Raw genomic sequence first — 21,604 nt, 5'->3', positions numbered from 1 at the left:
TGGGTTCAAGCCCCGCGTCGGGCTCTGTGCTGACAGCTAGCTCAGAACCTGGAGCCTGCTTCCAGTTCTGTGTCTCCTTCTCTCTCTACCCCTCCCCTCTCATGCTCTGTCTCTCTCTGTATCAAAAAAAAAAAAATCAAAACTTGAGAACATCAGCTTTGTCTTCTAAGCAGACATCATACTAATGTTTAATACTTAACAAACTGTGTTCATGTCTTATTATCTAAATCCTTATAACAGATAATTCTGTTATCTCATGTGTACATATTTTCCACTTGGTCAAAACTGATTCATTGTACTGGAAAAGATACAGGGTTTCTTATCCCCACTTACAAAGATGCAGAGGCAAGGTGAAATGAGGAGCTATTACAGGTGTCTCTTTGAGGCAATTTTGAAATTCACATCTCTTTTAGTTCAGAGGTGCTGAGCCACTAAGGATGAATCAGACTCAGGAATGATATCATAGTTACTACCTTTTATTGAGTGCTTACATTGCACCAGCTAGGGTATAAATGTATTATATATATTATCCATACACTGTATGTGGTAGATACTATTTTACAATCTTTATTTTTATGTGTCAAGGAACTGAAGGGTTAGGTAATTTGCTCACGGTCGCCCAAGGTAGCAGAGCCCAGGTGCAAACTTAGGTTTGTAACTCTTTTTTAATTTTTCTAATGTGTGTTTATTTATTTATTTATTTATTTATTTATTTATGTTTTTTATTTATTTTTGAGAGACAGCGCGAGCAGGGGAGGGTCAGATATCAAGGGAGACACAGAATCTGAAACAGGCTTTAGGCTCTGAGCTAGCTGTCAGCACAAAGCCTGATGCGGGGCTCGAACCCACGAACTGTGAGATCATGCCCTGAGCGGAAGCCGGAAGCCAGACGCTTAACCGGCTGAGCCACCCAGGTGCCCCTGTGTGTTTATTTTTGAGAGAGAGAGGGAGAGAGAGACAGAGTGTGAGCTGGGGAGGGGCAGAGAAAGGGGGAGACAGAATCTGAAGCAGGCTCCAGGCTCTGAGCTAGCTGTCAGCACAGAGCCTGACTCGGGGCTCGAACTCAAGAGACTGTGAGATCATGACCTGAGGACAGTCGCTTAACAGACTGAGCCACCCAGGTACCCCAGGTCTGTAACTCTTAATTCCTGCAAAATGTGTGGAACCCTTACTCTTGAACACTGTTCTTTTGTCACCATAAAATATTAGGAGAAAAGAAAAATTTCTACATCTTAGATCAGGAAGTGACCTTCGATTTCTTTCAGGCAGGTACTTTTTTACTGAGGCCCTAGAGTGTGATGACCTTGACAAGGTCACTTGGCTATGCAAAGGGAGAGCCGGGTCTAACCCACATTATTGGATTTCCAGACCAGTCTCATTCCACTGGGCAGTATTGCCTCTTCTGGGAACTTGATGATAGGGATGACTCTAAGGAACCTTTATATTTTGACAAGTTTGCCCCATTCATAGGAAGGAGAATGGCAGAGGACATTATTAAAGATACAGATGACCTTCTTGAGGTTTATTCCAGCCTCAGGCATATAACCTAGGAAGAACATTCTTTAGCCAGCAAGTTGTTCTTTTCCATTCAGTTTCTTGTGCTTAAAGCAGACTGTGAGTTATCTGATGTCTTCCAGTCTCTCTTTTCATTTTGTTTATTCAGGTTTTCATGCATGTGCTGTGACTAGTTAGGAAGGCTACAAGGTCACTTTAGTATTTTCCCAGCTACTCAAAGCACCTAACATAATTTAAGTAGATTAATTATAGGAGGAAGTGGATTTAAAATACTTTGGCCAAAAAATGCCGTTGGGAGGAGTTAGTGTAGTTGCTGACGCTGGAGTCAGACCTGGGAAAGAATTCTGTCTGCAATGCTTTTACCCTCTGTTTGAGCCCGGGGTCAGATTCTTAACCTGTCTGAGCCTTAGTTTCTTCCCATGTAAATAAAGTAGTGGTAATGACACCTCTCTTACAGAGTAGTTATGAAAAATGAATACAGCAGCATATGGTAGGTGCCTGTCACCAAATGGACCTTAGTGAGGGAACACATCACTTTCTTTTTAGCATAGCATAAAATCTGTCAGCCTGTTAAAGCTTTCCCAATGAAGAGGGCTTTTGTAACTATCTATTCTTTCATGTACAGTAAGATTTCTACATGGGGGAACAACCACTTGTCATGAAAGAAATAACCTAATTTAGTTGTGGTGTTGTGATTCAGAAGCTGATTCATAGTGGATCTCTGTTATTATCAGTGTCTATTATTTGTGAATGCACAAAATAGTAGGGTCATCTGTTTCAGAGTTAGGTTGTCTCCTGATTGCCTCTGTTCATCCTCAGGTGCTGAGTGGTAATGATACTGATGAGGTGAGAACTTTTCCACATTTGCCAAATAGCGATAATCACTAAAATCAGAACAACCAGTTTTATCCTTCAATCCAGAAAGATTTGCATTATAGTCACTTAACATTTTTTCTAGGGGTGCCTGGATGGCTCAGTCTGACTCTTGATTTTGGCACAGGTCATGATCTCCCAGTTTGTGAGATCCAGCCCCACATCTGCACCATTAGTGCAGAACCTGCTTGGGATTCTCTTTTTGCCCCTCCCCTGCTTGAACTTTCTCTGTCTCTGTCTCTCAAAATAAAGAAACAAACTTAAAAAAATTGTTTTTCTAATTGTAGAAGTTGAAGTCAGACTGTCAGTTTGGCTTGTAGTACCTGGTAGGTAACATTTTCTTTGAAGTAAGCAGAAAGACAACATTGTAGAATGGTTCAAGAAAGAAAATCTCTTGGGGCGCCTCTGTGGCTCAGTCAGTTGAGTGTCTGACTTCGGCTCAGGTCAGGATCTCATGGTCCGTGGGTTCGAGCCCTGCGTTGGACCCTGTGCTGACAGCTAGAAGCCTGTAGCCTGCTTCAGATTCTGTGTCTCCCTCTCTCTCTCTGCCCCTCCCTGGCTCACATTCTGTCTTTGTCTCTCTAAAAAATAAAATTAAAAATGTTAAAAAAAAAAGAAAAAAAGAAAAAATCTCTCTGGCTTGCAGAAATTTTTTGCCAGGTTGCAAAATTTGCTGCACCCTTCCCACACTTTTCCATGTTTTAGCAGTGATGTACCTGATAAGAGTGAGGCCACATTTGTGCTCATTTTCAATGTGAGAGTTGTTTTTCTGTTTTAAGTCCTTACTTGTTTGCAGATGGATTACTTCTAAATTCAGTGTACTTTTATACTGTGAGAGCTTTCTAATGGCTAAACTTCAGGTGCAGTTTAGAGAGAGGGACTAGGCTAACCTTTGCATTTGAATGTTTCCAGTAGAATAGGTTTATCTGAAAGGTTCAGATCTTCATGTCCATGGTATATAAGGTGTCCTAGTTAGGTGAATACTCTCCATTTAAAATCAATAGTATATTGTTATAGATGAGATCTAAGAATTAATCTTAAGTACATTCATGGGTATGAGCTATAAATAGTGATCTTGACCAGTGCTTCAATAAATGCCTCAGTGACTCATAGGGAATGATATCGGAGAATAGAATATTTTGTATGATGTCGCTGACTTAAATCTATTAAAGTAGTCCCATTCATTACCTGCAGTTTCGCTTTCTGCGATTTCATTACCCATGGTCAACTGTGGTCCAGAAGCAGATGACAGTCAGAGGATCAGTAGTAGCCTGATGCCTTATCACAATGCCTGTCCATCACCTCACTGCAGCTCATCTTGTAGGTATCTTATAATTTCACAGCATCACAAGAAGGGTGAGTGCAGAACAGTAAGAAAATTTGAGAGAGATCATGTTGATTCACATAGCTTTTGTTATAGTATATTTTATAATTATTATTACTATTGCTAATTTCTTACTCTGCCTAATTTATAAATTCAACTTCCTCATAGGTATGTATGGAAGAAATGAATTGTAAATAGGGTTTGGTACTATCCGCAGTTTCAGGCATTTCCTGGGTGGGGGGTGAGTAGTGTCTTGGAATGTATCTCCTATAGATAAGGGGGGACTCCTGTACTGAAGGTTTTCACAGTTTCTATTATTGCTCACCCTTTTCTCAGGAGCTGCAAATTGTCCAATGATCGATATGAAGTGAGATTCTTTGCCCAATGTTAAGAAGACCTATCCCCTCACTAGTGGCATGATCTATTCATTTAAAAGAGGAAAATGAAAGTACGTGTAATCTGCACAGTTGAACATCTTTGTCATTTTTAACTGTCTTAAAAATTATTACTGTACCCTGAAGGGTAAGTGGCTTAGAATTTGCTCATTATCAGCTGACAACGTTGTGGCCTTTTTAAAAAGCAAAGCACAATTCGTTGGCAGTAATTTGGGAGGCAGAGGATTGCTATTTATGGTGATATTTAATGTCATTTTTAGTAGGACTAAATTAAAAGAGAAATGCCATAATGTGTGTAAAACTCCAACCATTTTGGAAGGTGGTCAGAATAGAGTTGCCTATAATCTCTTCATTCCACTAAAATCTGTAAGGCAGCTTAGAGCAGCATTTCCTAAACTGTTTCAGTGGACATTAGGTCTTATACAACGTAATAAGTGTCCTCTGGAATTTAAAAAAGGATCCTTGACAAAATGATGGCTAAAGTGAAATGCGTTTCTTTACTGCAGAATTAGTGTTCAGGGCCTATGTGTTTATGTGCTGTATGACCCTTCAGGAGAGAGGATGCATAATGCAGTGTTTCTTGAACATTTTGGCCATGAAACCATGTTTGTGAGAACATCCAATAAGTATTTCATGTTATGACTGGTGTGTAGTGGGGCCCCAGTTGAGCAATTCTAGTGCAGAGAGTTTATGAGTGAAAAATGAATCTTTTTGTATAGGGTAGTTTGGCCAGCAGTGGAAACGGATTTTTTGGGGAACGTACAGCACAGGTCTCCAAAGTAACATAGATGCTTAGGGGCAAATATGATTTCAAAGGTCATCTAACCCAGTGGCCAATATCAGTGATAATCATGGCAGCTGCCATTTGTTAGCGCACTTGCTGTTTATCAGTCAGTGTTGTTATTCTATGTGCACTATTAACCACTGGTCTGAGTCATTTTTTTACCTTCTTAATAGTTCCCATTCATCTACTTTCCAGCATCTGCACTACTTCATGTTCCGGTAACTAGAGTACTGCTCTGTCTTGTCCCAGCTGTCTGTCTAGCGCTGCCAGTCTCCTGCCCTGTCTGCTTCTTGGTACTGTACCCCAATGACTTTTTAAAAGGGTAATTCTGATTGTGCCAGTCCCATGCTTAAACTCTTCAATGGCTCAGTGTTGTCCCTTAGAATAAAGTTCTAGTATCTTAGTCTTGTCCAGACCTGTTCACTTTTCTAGGTTAACTTGTAGCCTTTTGCCCCTGGGCTACTGCCTTATCAAACTAAAGCCCTTCCAGGAATGTAATGCTTTATGTCAGCTCCAGGCCTTTGCACATGCAGTTTGTTTGTCTGTCTCATTAAGTTCCTATTCTTAGGATTTTAAATCTCCCAAGAAGCCATTTCTGACTGGCCTGAAATTGAGTTAGGTCGTGGGCTAGGGGGCTTTGCTTATGTCCTATACTGTACATTTGCTCCTGTTGTAACTCATAACATATAACACTACATTGCCCATTTTAATTTTCCTCTTTGTTATAATAGACTTTAGTCTCCTTGAGGACAGAGACTGTTATTTAGGATCCCCAGATCTTAGCACAATGCTTGCACATAAGTATTTACTGAATGAGTGAAAGTTTCCTTAATCTCTACAGCCTTACCAGATGGTTTATAGTTTAGGACATTGGCCTAGTGGGGTTAAATAACTAGTTTGAGGTAACTCTGCTAAAAAGAAGTGAGGACGGATTAGAATCTAAATCTGTCTAGCTGCAAAAACTGGTTTTTCCCCCCTGCTTCTCCACATGGCTGCTCTTTTTCATCTTGTCTTTACATATTCCTGTCAAGTGTTCAAACAGCCTGTGCTAACAACCCCTTCCATAGCTTCTGAAGCAGCTTGTGCCATCTTTGGACAGCTCTGAGAGAATAGAATAGTTTTCTAGAATGTTTTCCATCCATTGGTCTCAATTTGTGCTTTGGAGAGTATAATTTATTTTTTAAAAACAAGTAATTCAGGGGTACCTGGGTGGCTCAGTTGGTTGAGTGTTTGACTTTGGCTCAGGTCACAGTCTCATGGTTCGAGGCATACATTGGGCTTGCTGCTGTCAGCATGAAACCTACTTTGGATCCTCTGTCCCCTTCTCTGTCTGTCCATCTGCTGCTCACATAAACTAAATAAACTTAAAAAAGTAATTCAGGGGGTGCCTGGATGGGTCAGTCAGTAAGCATCTGACTCTTGATTTTGGTTCAGGTCATGATCTGGTTCATGAGTTCAAGCCTCACATCAGACTCTGTGCTGACAGTGTAGAGCCTTCTTGGGATTCTCTTTCTACCCCCCGCCCCCTCCCACTGGCTCTCTCTTGCTTTCTTTCAAATAAACATTTAAAAGTAATTCAGAATTTATAATCAACTTAAGGTCTCATTTATTAGTTTACTCCATTAATTTGTTGAGCAGCCATTTACTGGGCACCAGCACTATATTCCTTATCTAATATTATCATTGCTTAAAATCTTTCCGGGACTTCTAACAGTTGTTCGGGACCAAGTCAGGTGAAAGAAGTGGGTCAGAAGCTACAATCTGGCAGTCCTTAATTTTCTTTGGTCTGCTTATAATTAAAAAACAAAATTTAAACCAAAATTGAAAATGGATTTAACATTTAAACAATCTGGCTTTTATGTTTGTATGTTTTTTTTCCTTAAACCAGACAAAAGGATACTATTTATGAAGCCATTGCAGTGGTTCTGGAAGGGATAATGAGAGTATAAGGAATGGGCATCATAGATGTTTTCTGTGATGCTATTTACCATATTTTAAAATGAAGACATTGAGGGATTAATATTTAAAGTCTATAAAATAAAAAGTCTCCATCTCAACACCAAAAAATAAACAATCCAGTTAAAAAATGGGCAGACGACCCGAAAAGACATTTTTCTAAAGAAGACATACAGTTGGCCAATAGACACATGAAAAGATGCTCAGCATTACTAATCATCAGGAAAATTCAAATCAGAACCACAGTAAAATATACTACCTTAAGCCTGTCAGAGTGGCTAAAATCAAAAAGATAAGAAATAAGTGTTAGCAAGGATGTGGAGAAAAAGGAACCTTTGTGTGCCGTTTTTTCCCCTCAAAAAATTAAAAGTAGAAATACTGTATGATCCAGTAATTCTACTACTGGATATTTACCCAAAGAAAATGAAAACACTAATTCAAAAAGATAGCTACACCCTTGTGTTCATTGCAGCCTTGGCGTTATTTACAATAGCTGAGAGAGATGTGGAAGCAGCCTAAGTGTCCATCAGTATACAAGTGGATAAGGAAGATGTGTGTACATGTGCACATGGTGGAGTATTACACAGCCATATGAAAGGACAAGATCATGTCATTTGCAGCAACATAGATGGACCTAGAAGATACCACGCTAGGTGAACTAAGTCAGATAGACGAATACTATATGATTTTTACTTATATGTGGAATCTAAAAAACAAAATGAATAAACAACAGAAACGCAGAATCAGACCTATAAATACAGAGAACAAATTGATTGTTGCCAGAGTGGAGGGTGGTGGGCAAAACGGGTGAATACAGGCTTCCAGTTATGGAATGAATAAATCACAGGAGTGAAAGGCACAGCATAGGGAATATAGTCAGTGATACTATAATAGTGTTGTGTGGTGACAGATGGTAGCTGTGCTTGTGAGCACAGCATAACACAGAGAGGAGTTGAATCCCTATGTTATATACCTGAGACTAGAATAAAAAGGGTGTGTCATACATCAAAAGGTTAAAAAAAATTGAAGTCACTGACGTTATTAATATAAAACTGATAGAAAATTATGGTACAGCTATTCAATGGAATATAATGGTCAATGATATAGATTTGATATGGAAATTTGTTCACATTTTTTAAGTGAAAAAAACATTACAAAGCAGTTTGTATAGTATTATCTAATATTAAGAGACTATCTCAGCCTTGTTTCTAATTGACATAAGCAAAATACAGTGTTTGATTCTAAGCGGTTCCTTTGAAGGTATTCTTTAAAAAATACCCCATCCTCCTAATGTATAACAACATCAGTACAATACTGCTATATACATCTGTCTCATCAGCTTAGTATATAAGTCACACAATGTATTTAATAGTCAAGTGAATATGACTTTGTGTTCATATCACAGCATATGAAAAGTTTATTTTTCTTTAGAGGTTCTCTGATATTTCTTGAGGCTTCCAAGTGTACTTACTTTACTAAGCCCAGAGGAGTCAGTTAGGGACAACATCAATAAAATGTTTGTTCAGGGCACTGAAGAGCCCAGTTTCTTTGCTGCTATTTCTGCTTCTGATGTGATACAGCATAACCTCCCATATAGGTAATCTTGGGGGATTGAACAAGACTCTGTCCTTGACAAGAATTGTCAGGGTGGTTAAGGCCAACTTCTGCCATAACTCTGGTCTTTCAGTCATTGCTCAGGATGCCAGATCAAGAGCTGTTCTGGCATGAAATTTTTGTGTTCAGGACCTGGCTTTTGTTTCTCTTGTTGACTCTGAGGCTCTTGCTGCAGCAGACTAGTATTCATGGCCTTAGTCAGTTGGAGCTGAATAGTAGCTGCCCCTTTAGATGGGACATACACTCTCTAGTTTTCGTTGACACTGTGGCTAAGGATGGGTTTGATATAATGGGGATATATGTAGATAGAAATAAAACACAGCCACTGACTTCAAGAAGCCTTCCTCTGGTAATAGAGACATAGTTAAAAGTAATTATGATGTGTGATAAGTGCTATAGTCAAGTGTATATTTAGATGTTAATTGAGTATCTACCACATGCCAGGTGCTAATGCAAGTGCTTTAACCTTACTTTGTTAGCACTCCCATGGGTTGGTTTTGTTTTTTCCCCCCATTTTATACATCAAGAAGTGAGCTTAGGGATGGTTAAGTAACTTGGCCAGTTGATACAGCCAAGTAAATAGGTAACTATGATTCAGAGTCAGTTTTTTGACCAAGAGGATCATTTCCCACCTTGCCTACTTTGAGAACTTGAACCAAGTAACCAGAGGCAGTCATATTGCCTCCTAGTGATCTGGGTGTTTCTTCGGGGAAGACAATGCAGTTGTCTGTTATAGAGGGCTGCTGATATCCAGGACCAGGGAAGAATGTGAGTTGGAATTCCAGAGATCCCATGAGGCTCTTAGTCCACAGTAACAACAGGCTCTAGAATGGAAAGCTATAGTAAGTAAGTAAGTAAGTATAGTATAATAAGCTGCCAGATGGAAATTCTAGGGTAATTTCAGTTCTCTTCCCACTAGTAGCTTGAATTCTAGGAAGGTGGCTATTGGTGATGAGATGAGAAATAGGGGTTCGAGTGGTTTTCTTACAAAGTTCCCAAGAACAAATAAAAACTATCCAAAGGCATTCATAGAGTATTAAGGGACATGTTTGGTTTAATTGGGCACATCAAACACAGAATCAAAGGATAGGTATGTGGAACAATAACCAAATCGATGAGTTGGGAAAGGCGTGGGGAAGACTTTTTGTAGCAGCTGGAAGTCCTCCCACACTGCCCTTTATGGCTTAGGAGCTGCTTCCTGCAGGGCTGCCTAATCTTAACCCTGCATAAAGCAAGGAGTTTGGACTGGATGACTTCCAGCACTTTACAGTTTTTCAGTGCTTATTAGGCACCATATAGTACACTTTCCATGTTTTAACTCATTTAATCCTTACAGTGGCTATGTGATATAGGTGGTGATATCCGTATATTACAGATGAGGAAGCTGAGGCTCAGGGTTAGTCCAATGTCATACAGTTAGTAAGCAGAGGAGTCAGAGTTTGAAATGAGGTCTGCCTGATTCTGTATCTGATTTATGCAGGGTTAAGATTCAGAAATGTCTCTCTCCTTAAGGCCCCAAAGCTACTAGGAGGGCCTCTCTTCTATCTGTAGCATACCCTGCAGCCCTGCAGGAAGCAGCTCCTAAGCCATAAAAGGCAGGTGCTTAGTTGTTTTGCCATAGTGATACTAATTGTCAGCGGTGTGAATGTCCTCCCTGTTCTTCTGCTTTCACCTCTCCTATAAGCTTCTTTGCTTCCTTCTAGCTGATGTGACCCCACCATGTTGAGGGGTTGAAAGACTGGCTTTTTGGCCTTCTGCCTTCTCTTCTCAGGCTGGTAGCTATTCAGAAACTGGGATCTAAACTTTAGAGCGAAGAACTAGAATACCTGCAGCTCTGTAGCTTCCTGCACCCATTCTACAGCTAAACTCTTATTTAGAGACCACAGTAACATGGCCACACAATCCCTTCACATTTTATTTTATGCGTTAGTGACTGAATCCTTAGTTGTTTCAAGTCCTGAAAAATTATAAATGTGATTTGCTACTAGTTAAATGTTCCTAATATTTCAGTAGTAAAATGTGTATCAATTTATAGGGTGCTCTTTTGTCACATACTCAGCTAGGTCTCTAACCATCAGGTGAAGTTCAACATCAGTCAGATTTCTAATTTTTAGATTAATGAGGTTGGGTTTAATAGTTTATGCTACCTGTACATATGTGTGACCCCTAAGTATTTCCTTGGATGTACCCTGCAGTGCCCAATGTCTTGGTGTCAGCCTTGTAATACAAATAGAAAGAATACCACCCTAGGTTGGGACCTGAGTTTGCATTCTAGATGTATGGCTAGGGGCCAGTTGTTAAACTTTCTGAACCTTACTCTTTCTAACATATAAAAGAAGATAGTGAGGATTAGAGAGGGATAGTCTGTAAAATACCTAGTGTAGAACCTGGCACTAACTAGTGTTCAGAAATTCATTCATTGCAGTGTGAGTATGAGTAGAATGTGTGTAGAGAAGTTAATATGGCAAGGTGATTAGGTGGACTACCTTGCTACCTTCTTTTTTTAATTTTAAAAAAATATTTATTTTTGAGAGAGAGAGAGAGAGAGAGAGAGAGAGAGAGAGAGAGAGTGTGTGTGTGTGTGTGTGTGTGTGTGTGTGAGAGAGAGTGAGACCCAGGGAGGGGAAGAGAGAGAGGAAGACACAGAATCCAAAGCAGGCTCCAGGCTCTGAGCTGTCATCACATCCCGATGTGGGGCTCGAACCCATGAACTGCAAGATCATGACCTGAGCTGAAGTCAGAGGCTTAACCAGCTGAGCCACCCAGGCACCCCGACCACCTTGCTTCTATTTCAGGATTCTGCCAGATCTCTGCATATGCCCATGATGACTTTTCATGTAAGGTCAGCTGAGGTATTTCTGGAGAAGGTCTTCTTTCAACAAAGCAGTTGTGTTGTTTAGTCCTGGGATGCTTGGATTTTGTGGGACGAAGCAGTTCTAAGGAGATTGTTAAAAACTTTTGGTAATAGTACAGTGCTTCTGTTTGAATATTTTGTAAAAAGAAAAGAAAAAAGACATGGTAACTGATGTTCAGCTTTTTAGGACGCTCCTCTTAAAACTCAACAGTTGGGCCCAGAATCCATAAGCAAATCTTTGACCACCACTGGCAAACTTCAGCACCTCAGAATGTCTTCCATGACTGCAATTCTTACAGTATCTCTCCTGAGCTCATCCCTGCTACTTACTCTTGAAAATGTGGTAGAAAAGTTTATCTTCCATGATATCGGGCCTCTGTAAGATTAAAAGCAAATCAACATTTTATGACTGTCCTAAATAAATTAATCCAAACTATAATGTGCTTTAAACAATATAATCACTGGTGTTCTATCTTGCCTGTGTTCCCTGCACTTTATCATTGTATTTCCCTCTTGGGTTCCTGGAACTTTTTGGAAATGCCACTGTCCCTATCACTACCTTCTTACATTACCGTAGAATTTTCCTGTTTAGGTTAGTTTGTGTTTCACAGTTAGGTGATTTATCCTAGTACTGATAATGTGCTCTTAAAATTACCAGGGACATGATGACAGATGCCTTTTAGAAAGCTTACAAACTGTTGTATGGCCATTGGTATCACTCTTTGTTACAGTTAAAGAGGTTATGTTTTCTTTGGAACTGTTCGATGAGCCCACGAGCCCACTGCTGGTTTTTTTTCTTCTTCCGTTAATGCCCAACAGAAAACTATAGATAGTTAAGGCACAACTTTCAGATCTTGTGCACATTGCTTCTCTGGTTTACTGCCATAGGATACTGTAGCAATATCTTACAGACATCTTTGATGGCCAATCAGAAGCAGTTAAATTACCTTAAATTTTTTAAATGGAACTCTGACAGCCAATAAGAAACCCTTTGTGTGGGAACTGTAACAACCCTTTCATGTGATTTTAAGAACAATTGTAAATGTGCAGTTTCTCTTGTGGACGCACAAGAGACCCCAGTGCATCTGCTGTGTGCGTTTGCTAGGCATTTCCATGCCTTAAGTCCCCTGTAGTTTGAAGTCTGGATCTGACCCCTGTTCTGCTTCTCAAGGTAACTTTAAAACAGGAAGTGTACAAAGGAGGTAACTGATGACGTGAACAGCCAATCATGGTTTTGTGTTCTTAGCTGATAAAGCAGCTCAGCCAATGGGATCACTCCGGAGGCAAGGTTTGGTGTCAAATAGCATGCTAGATTGAATGCCTTTGACTGTTAAAGTGGAAGGAGGCTGCAGGGCTTCATTGGAGCCTCGGAGTTTTTCACTGAGGCAGGGGTCAGCTGAAAGACAAAGAAAAATGGCGAATAGTTTGCTGGGGGGTGGGGGGACAGCTGTTCGGGTTTTCACTGGAGTGGACATTCCAGACTCAGGTTTCTGCATCTCCTGCTGCCTTTTGTTTCCTCCGTCCTTTTGGGGGGGGAGGGCTAGGAGTGACTTAAATTCTCCCTGTCCGAGGAGATAAAAATAACTACATGTAAAATTAATGCAGTTCCCGGTAAGTTTAATTCTTTGTTTTGTGTTAAAATGGTAGAAACTGTTTAGCTTCAGAGAGTGTAGACAAGTTGCACTGTTTCAGAAAATGGCCACTTTACATTCCATGCATACCTTTTGGTGCACCTAGAATACCTTGCTCTGTTTAGATTTTGCATGCCCTTCACCTAGGATTTCTTTTCCTAGCTGAGTATTGACAAGATCAAGTACCTGAAGAAAGACTAATCATTTTTCAGGGGCACACAGAAACAAGGCACTTTTCTCTTTGCATTGGGTAAACTTAACTGTTTTCCAATTAATTTTCCTTTGTTCAAGTGCACTGAAGCTTTCCTACAGAATAAGCTGAGTTGTTGTAAGACTTTTTCTGTTTCCATGCACTTTGTTGACATCTGTGTTTTCAGAGGTGGAAGCAACACTATTGCTGTTCTAAATTTGTGTGAAAATACGGTTTGCACAGATGCAGCTTATAACGGTGAAGGCCCACATGCCAGTGTGAAATTCTCCTGGTAACTTTCTTGGTTTACCTGTCTACTTCTGTTCTGATGCATGGCAATTAATTAAATAACAGTCTTTGTTTTAAAATGCACATTTGAGCTTAGAATGCTGGCAAGGAACATACTTTTCCACTATATTGGCAGTGACAAGAGCAAATCTTTTTCTGTCAATTTCACACATTTTGTCAGGCATTGATTTGGTTCTTTAGAATGATGTGAGCAAAGTGCTTTTTATTTTCTGTTTGAAATATTTCAAATCCTGATTTACCTGCAGGCTTGTAAATAGGATAGTTAAGAGTACAAACAACCCTGTCTTTTGCCCTTGATATATTTTTTTCCCCTCCTTTAGGGATACTAAGCTAATGCTGGTTGCTAATCAGTAACCAGCCAGTTTTTGTGAATAGTGCACTCTTCTGTCCCGTGTACTAACATCTATAATACACTTGATTTTAAAAAGCAGTTCTTTGTTTTCTTATTTGCAAATATGGAATGAAGGTCATTGGAACATTTCTGCAGCAGACTCAGTGTGGAGCAGTGAGCCAGCAGTACTCAATCTCTGGGTAGGGAAAAGGAGCAGGCCCTAGTAGAGAAGTTTGGAGGGTGTTGATTTGCCTTCCGCTGGCTTCCTCTCCTGTAAGGGATTTACCTGAGAGGATTGATCCGGGTTTAGATTTGGGGCTCTTCGAATTGGAGTGGTGTAGCAGTCAAAGTTGCTAGACACAGGCCTCTGTCGTTGCTTGCAAAAGTGACCTTGAAAAACTGCCGAGGAGTTGAAAGATTGAAGGACAAAGTTTGTTTATACAGATTTAGACTGAAAGGCTCTATTTAAGATGAAAAGAGACTGTACTTCTGATGTACAAGTTGAGTGGTTAGTAGGAATATTTTATAGATTCAGATTAGGAGTTTTCAAGCAATTAGACAATGGGGCTGCATTCATTCTCCCACTCTTCTCTGTTCCTTCCCCCAGCAAAAAAATTTTAAATCCTTTTGGTATGATAGTTGATTGAACTGCCTAACTGATTCAGAATTCCTTGCACGCTACCTTGTCTTCTGTGTAATCTAGAGGGTTCTTAGTGAAGAATGGCATTTCAGGAGTTCAAAGCAGTTGTGTTTGTAAAACTTTGGGAGAATTGGAATGCTTATGGTACGACTGTTATTCTGGAAAGTTAAGTCATAAGAGAAAGGAGTATGTGTTAAGGATTACATTTTTACAGGCAATTAATTTCCATTTATTTTTTATAAGTCATTGATTTATATGTTACCAAATTGCTCCAGGTTTTATGTATGATTTAAAACTGTTAGCCTGGGAGAAGGCCAGGAGCAGGCAAGGCAAAATGTTAAGTGGGGCACAGTATGAGGCCTTGATAAAAACTCTTTCTATTGAGAACTTTGTGGATTTAGCTTCTTGGAAAGAGGTCTAGCTATTGCCTCTAGCTTGGGTTCTTAACCTCTTCAGAGTCATGGACTCTTGAGAATCTGACCCACTACCTGGAAAAATGCATACAGGCATGCCTCTGCAGAGCCCCTGGTGACTAAGAAATCTTCTGTATATGCCAAGTGGTCTTTTTGTCATCTCATTTAATACTTTAGCCAAACAAATGTTTCCCAGAAAAATGAAGGAAACTGTACTTCCATAAGGAGCAAATGCCTTCTACAGCTAACTGTAACCTAGACTAGAGGTGGGTGTGTGGGGATGGGGAGGCTTAGATGGGGTCTTAGATTGGCGTTTGTTTACTCTGATTACAGTAGATGAGGTCACATGGAGCAGTAGCAAAAGCAGGCTGTATAAAGTCAGAAGACCTGTGTTCAGGTTCCACTCCGCTATCGCCAGCTTTGTGAGCTTGGGCAAGTCAGCCATTTAGTGTCAGCTTCCTCACATGTAAAAATGGGGCCTAAAAATAGCACCTTTCTATTTAGTGGTGAGTCTCAAATGAGCTCATGTATGTCAAAGTGCTTTGCAAATTGTGAATTGCTACATAAATATAAGTTATTACTAAGCCAGACTATTGGGGGGTGCTAAATATTTAGAAAGATAGATGGGGGCATCAGAGAGAAGAAATGCCGGTATTTTAGTATGTTTACAGAGGAGTTTGCTTAAATTGGACATAAATCTTTATAAGCTGGTTGCACATGCTTTCACGTGCATATTCCTGTTTGTGCTGACATGATCCTATGTAATTCGTATGTTGAGACCATCCAACCTTCCTCTACCAGGATTCCTTTGAAAGAATTTTAACCTCTTTGTCAAAAATTAAGAGTCTCTCAGTAAGATGAAATGGGAATGCTGATTTCTTAAAACTTGTACTAGATTTAGGAACCTTTCACACTAAAAACTGGGAACCTGTTCTGATTTGTGTTATAATGCAGGTAAGTTCTAATAGTTGCAGATGTTTACTAAGCAGAGGTTACATTTTTAGTTTGTGCACCAAATATTTGTAAAGTAAGCAGGAGCCATTTTTTTGTTGTTTGCTTTGTGGTCATATGATTTGTGTGTGTGTGTGTGTGTGTGTGTGTGTGTGTGTGTGAGAGTTTTCAACTTGGGAGGTAGTTATAGCTTGCAAAGTAGTAGCAAACCAGTAAATGGTGGGATAAAAACTAAAAAAAAAAAAATTGGTCTCTCATCAAAATATAAACACTAGCATGAATTTCCCATAGCTGACACATATTGTGACAGATGCATTTCCAAGATAAATGGTGGAAACCCAGAGGGGGTTCTTTCTCACCCATTTTACATGCCTTGTGTCATCTATTTTTAGGACTCTTTTTCTTCCCTTGGGGTGGAGTGGATATTTTGTGATCTGTTTGATTTCCTGTCCTATTAAGTCACTTCCTCTCAGGCGTGGTCAGTCAGCATTGATGTCTGCCTCCTTTCTGTGCATTGAAAGAATCATTCACACAGAATAAGGTTTGCCAAAGTTGGCATTGGCCTCTCCAGATAAAAGTCCACATCCTGGGATGTGTATATTTGAAAACAGCAGTCATGGTCACTGTGGGCTTTTTCTTCCTAAAACAAGATGAGATCTCCTTTTAAAGATGCTATGTACTTTCGTGGAGTTATCAGTAACCCTGAAAGCATTCTTAAAGCTAATTGTGTATACACGGTCTTCTTCATGAACGGATTTGTTTTTGCCTGTTTCTATCCCCAGTAATATATGCATACAGAATTTTTTTATACTCTTAAGCTGCTGGAAATCATTTAGGGATTTAGTCTACTTCCCTTCTTATAAAGTGGGGAAGTTGATGCCCAGAGAGGTTAGGTGCCCTCATCTGTCAACTGTTTTTTGGTAATTTTTAATTTTAATGTTTATTTCTGAGAGAGCGAGATAGAGAGTGAGAGCGCAAGCAGGAGAGAGGTAGAGAGAGGGAGACAGAGAATCTGAAATAGGCTCTGAGAGAGCCCTATGCTGGGCTTGAACTCATGAACCATGAGATCACAACCTGACCTGAAGTCAAGATGCTTAGCCAACTGAGCCACCCAGGAACCCCAGTATGTCAGCTTTTTAATGACTGGCCTGTGCAAATTCAGAGATTCAGTTCCCACTTAGTTCATTCCAGGTTTCTTTAGTTCGTATAAGTTGTTTTTACTTTTTATTTTTCATATTTCTCTTCCTTTTGGCATATTCGTACAGGTTTGCTATTTGAACACAAAAGGAACAGAGAAAATGGGCTAGGTAAGAGGTTTAGAAGTCTCCATATGCAGTGTGTTGGTTAGAAAGTCTGCTGTGGCAGCAGACTTACAGTCCCTTTTGGGAATTGAAGATTTCTTGCCTCAGCCAGTTGCTTATTCAGAAAGTAGAGAATCAGCTAGGAAGCTAATGGTGTCCACCTGGCTGAGGCATCCCAGAGAGCTGGGTTACTTCTGTATATTACAAGGAAGTAAACTAAGGTGTACAAACACAACAACTTGCATGCCAGTTAGTTGGGTTTTTGTTTTGTTTCTGTGGTGGTGGTGGTTGTTAATACATCTTACAAACAAGCTAACTCCCAAACAAGTTTGGAGCTGGTTCTTCAGGTGAGTCAGCTGGTATTTCATAAACAAAGGTCTCAGGATCGTTTTATTTTATTATTTATTTATTAACATTTATTTATTTTGAGAGAGCATGAGCGAGGGAGGGGCAGAGAGAAAGGGAGAGAGGGAGAATCTGAAGCAGGCTCCATGCTGTCAGCGTAGAGCCCAATGTGGGCCTCAAACTCACAATCTGTGAGATCATGACCTGAGCTGAAATCAAGAGTCCCATGCATAACCGACTTGTGCTACCCATAAGCCCCTCAGGATCATTTTAAGCATTTGACAAGACTGAAATAGGAATCATTATATACTTCCTAAATAATATTTTAACTGGGTTGACTTTAATCTCACCACCAACAGAGTTATATTGTGTCTGTACATGTGGTTGCGGATTTGGTTTTGTTTCTATTTTGCATATTCTCTGATAGACTATAATTTACTTGAAACTTTCATTTCATTTCATTTAATTAATTATTTGTAAATGTCTATTTGTAGTTTTGAGAGAGAGCACACACAAGCAGGGGAGGGGCAGAGAGAGAGAGACAGAGACAGAGACCGACACAGAATCTGAAGCAGCTCCGGTTCTACGCTGTCAGCACAGAGCCTGACACGGGGCTTGAACTTGTGAACTGTGAGATCATGACCAGAGCCACCCAGGCACCCCTGAACCTTTAAAATTTTTTTCCTTGCAGTTGGCTTTCTTTTCACCACCTTCATTATTCGAATTAAAGTTACAATCCATTGAAAGAATGAGAGCCTGAATGATGTGCATCTTATGTAATGTTTAAGCACAGATGCATACCATGTCTGAAAATTAGAATAGACACTGGTGGATAGCATCTTCCTCATGTCTGAATTTCCCAGCAGCTTAGTTTTCTTTTTAGTCTCTTCTCTCTGCTGCCTCACTTTTGGACCCATATCTTTAGAACTTCGTCAGATTCAGTTTGCATTTTCAGTCTTATCTTCCTGTCTCTTCCCTTGGTGTCCCAAAGCCAGACCCCACTGTTCAATAAACGATCAAAAGTTTTCCTCTGTTAAGTGTTTGCTATAAATTAAATTACAGTGCTGTACTCCGTAGTAAAAAAGGGCACTTGAAGGATAAGAAATAAAGGTAAATTCCAGGGTAAATGCAAAACTAAAGGAAAAAAAATCTAGTAAATGTTTAACTTTAAAGTGGCATAACATAGCTTGTGACCTTGTGTTCTTTAGTTCAAAGGAAGAAAGGAGACAGACCACAGCAATCAGCAGTGCTGATTCGCTTGGTTACCTTCTTTCTTGGAAGTATTATCATTTGGTCTGTGTTCATCATTTCATTACATAGAAAATTAAAGCAAGATCTGCTTGAATGGAAATACCCAGATAAAACGAATTTTTCTTTTATCTCCCTAACCTGTATAGTTCTTACCTATGAGGAAATGACAAAGGTGTATGCTTTACACTTTTTTTCACTAATACGGCACTCATTCATGTATTATATATGGAGACTTAAAAAATGTTAACAAATAACATTTTACTCCAGGATCTAACAGTCTGGTAGAGGAGACAGAGGATGTATATCAAGGATATGAATCTGCTATGGGAAGTACAAGCAAAGGACACAATTCAGAGGAGGGGAGACCTTTACTTCTGACTTAGGAATGAAGGAAGGCAGTTTAACTGGGCTGGACTCAGGGAGGTAAGGACAAGGGCATTCCAGGCATGGGGAAAGGAGGAGCAAGGTCATGATTGAAAAAGTGCAGCATGTGCTGCAGAGAGCAGTAAATGGTCCAGTCTGCTTAGACCATATAAGGAGATGAGTTAGGGACAGGAGGGAGTGGAAAAAGAAATCTGGAGAAGGAAGTTGGGGTCAGCTGTTGGAGGGCCTTGACTGTCAAGTTAAGAAATTTGAACCATTTTTGCTTGAATTGGTGAACCATTGAAGATCTGGGTAAGAGGCTGATGTGGCATTACCAGAGGTGTGCTTTTGTAAGACTTATTAAGAGATTTATTATGTATTTGTTATGTAGAGATGAATAGAATTTGAGTAGAAAGCATTAGGAACCGTGAACAGTGCAGTGATGTCACATGCTGGGTGCACGACTCTTACATGATTGTTGTGAGGGTAAAAAGGGAGAACAGTGCTAGTATCTGGCACACGGCACTAGGCAAGTAGTAGGTAATATCATCATTTTTGTTATATATGGAGATGATGAGGGCCCGAACAGAGATAGTGGCCATGTGAAGAAAGGTCAGGAGATGGACACTGTTACTACAGAATCTAGAAGTTGACTAGAATCCAACAGCAGAGTCTAAGATGACTCTGAGGTTTCAAGCCTAGTGACTGGAGGATAGAAACTAAAAAGTTAGAAGGAGCAGGTTTGGGGAAAGAGGAAGACTTTGGACACATGGGGCTTGAGTTTGAATTCTGGGTGGCTTTCCAGTTGGAGAGGTCTGCAGGACTGGAGAAATAGCAGAACGGGTAATGCATATTTGGAATTAAGGCTATAGAGATTGTAGCTGAACCTGGGGAATAGATGGGAGAGAATTAAGGGAGAGAATAGACAGAAGAACTGGAAGAATAAAGCTTCGTGTCAAAATTGGAAACAAAAGGTTGGACCCTCAAGCTGAGACATGTAGAAATGAACATAGTGGAATCCTTTAGGTCAGTGTTCTGTAAGCTTTTTTGATTGTGCACCCCTGTTATCTGAGTGTGTAACTCCCATATATGCATTAGTATTCTTTAAAGTTGCTTATCCCTTTTTTGAATGTTTGTTTAGTTAAAACAAGAGAATATGGGGTGCCTGGGTGGCTCAGTCGGTTAAGCCTCCGGCTTTGGCTCAGGTCAGATCTCACGTTCGTGGGTTCGAGCCCCGCGTCAGGCTCTGTGTGCTAACAGCTAGCTCAGAGCCTGGAGCCTGCTTCCAGTTCTGTGTCTCCTTCTCTCTCTGCCCCTCCCCCTCTCATGCTCTGTCTCTCTCTGTATTAAAAATAAATAAAACATTAAAAAAAATTAAAAAAAAAAACAAGAGAATATCTATAGCTTCCCTATTCCAGGCCTACATAACGAAGTAAGGTGTCATTGTTAGCCCACATTTTTCTCAGAATACTTAGAGCACCATGCGTGATACATGATCTTGTGACAAGTTAAACGGGTTGAGGGCGTCAGTATCAGCCCATAGCTTAAGTATTCAGAAAGCTAATATTAACATTTTCAGAGTGTGCTTCGATATGTAGAAGATTAGAAGTACTGCCCTAAAATCTGGTGGCATTAATTTCTTCTGAAAATATACAAATATTTCCTTGAAATGTTATCCACTGGTTCCTTGATTAGTTATATATATGTTTCTGTATACATGTGTGTGTGTGTGTGTGTGTGTGTGTGTGTGTGTGTATGTATAGCCTTAAGCTTTCTTGTTTAAGTTTTGACTATATACACACTTCTACCCAGTGCAAAAACTAGATCGTTTGGGTGCCTAGGTGGCTCAGTGGGTTAGGCATCTGACCCTTGGTTTTGGCTCAGGTCATGATCTCACAGTTGATACGTTCAAGCCCCACACCAGGCTGTGTGCTGACAAGCTCCGAGCCTGGAGCCTCCTTGAGAGTCTCTCTCTCTGTCTCTCTCTGTTCCTCCCTTCCTCCTGCTTTCTCTCCAATTCTCTTTCAAATTAAATAAACATAAAAAACTTTAAAACAACAACAAAAACTAGGTGGTGGTTGTTTTTTCTAAGTTGCATGGGGCTTCATCTTCACTGGTGTTAACTAAAGTCTCAAATGGCAGCTTGTGCATGAAGCATAAACACACATGTAGGAATTTGGTAGCATTTGCTTAGCAAGTGATTTATAGCCACGTGATCATGGTAACACTGATGGAGCAGCATCCAATATAAATTACCAGCAATAGGATAGCCTCACCTGTAGGATTTAGCAGAACTTTTAATATAAGGCACATATGTTTAGTGTCTAGGCTAGTTATGTTGTAATTATCCTCAATTTAAAATAAAGGTACTAATCTTTTCACCAGAGAAAAAGTGGTAAATTTCCAGCAATCCTACCTGATTATTAATTTATATCCTGAATTCCATGATTATGTCTCTCCTGGTAATTAAATGGCCAAATACCCTTGAAGCTGCCTCTGAAGGTAGTTAAGCAGTGTAATAGTATGTAATGTTTATATGAAATAGTACTTTACAGTTAATGGAG

The 21,604-nt window shown here is 39.9% G+C and overlaps 1 protein-coding gene across 9 annotated transcripts in view; it reads left to right on the top strand.

Moving 5' to 3' along the window:
• Nucleotides 1-21,604, top strand: part of NFYC (nuclear transcription factor Y subunit gamma) — a 67,219-nt gene that overhangs the window by 3,752 nt on the left and 41,863 nt on the right. For 2 of the 9 annotated variants that reach the window (XM_029946043.1, XM_029946040.1), the window contains exon 1: nucleotides 12,728-12,926. The exons of the other annotated variants lie outside the window; for them this stretch is intronic. The gene's annotated coding sequence lies outside the window, so the exon portion shown is untranslated. Of the gene's footprint in view, nucleotides 1-12,727; nucleotides 12,927-21,604 lie in introns of those variants that run through there. 9 annotated transcript variants of the gene reach the window in all.

Source organism: Suricata suricatta, chromosome 8, assembly GCF_006229205.1.
Source record: "Suricata suricatta isolate VVHF042 chromosome 8, meerkat_22Aug2017_6uvM2_HiC, whole genome shotgun sequence".
In the NCBI taxonomy this organism is placed as follows: domain Eukaryota; kingdom Metazoa; phylum Chordata; class Mammalia; order Carnivora; family Herpestidae; genus Suricata; species Suricata suricatta.
The sequence above is the reverse complement of the archived record's forward strand: the minus strand, read 5'-3'. Positions and strand labels throughout refer to the sequence as shown.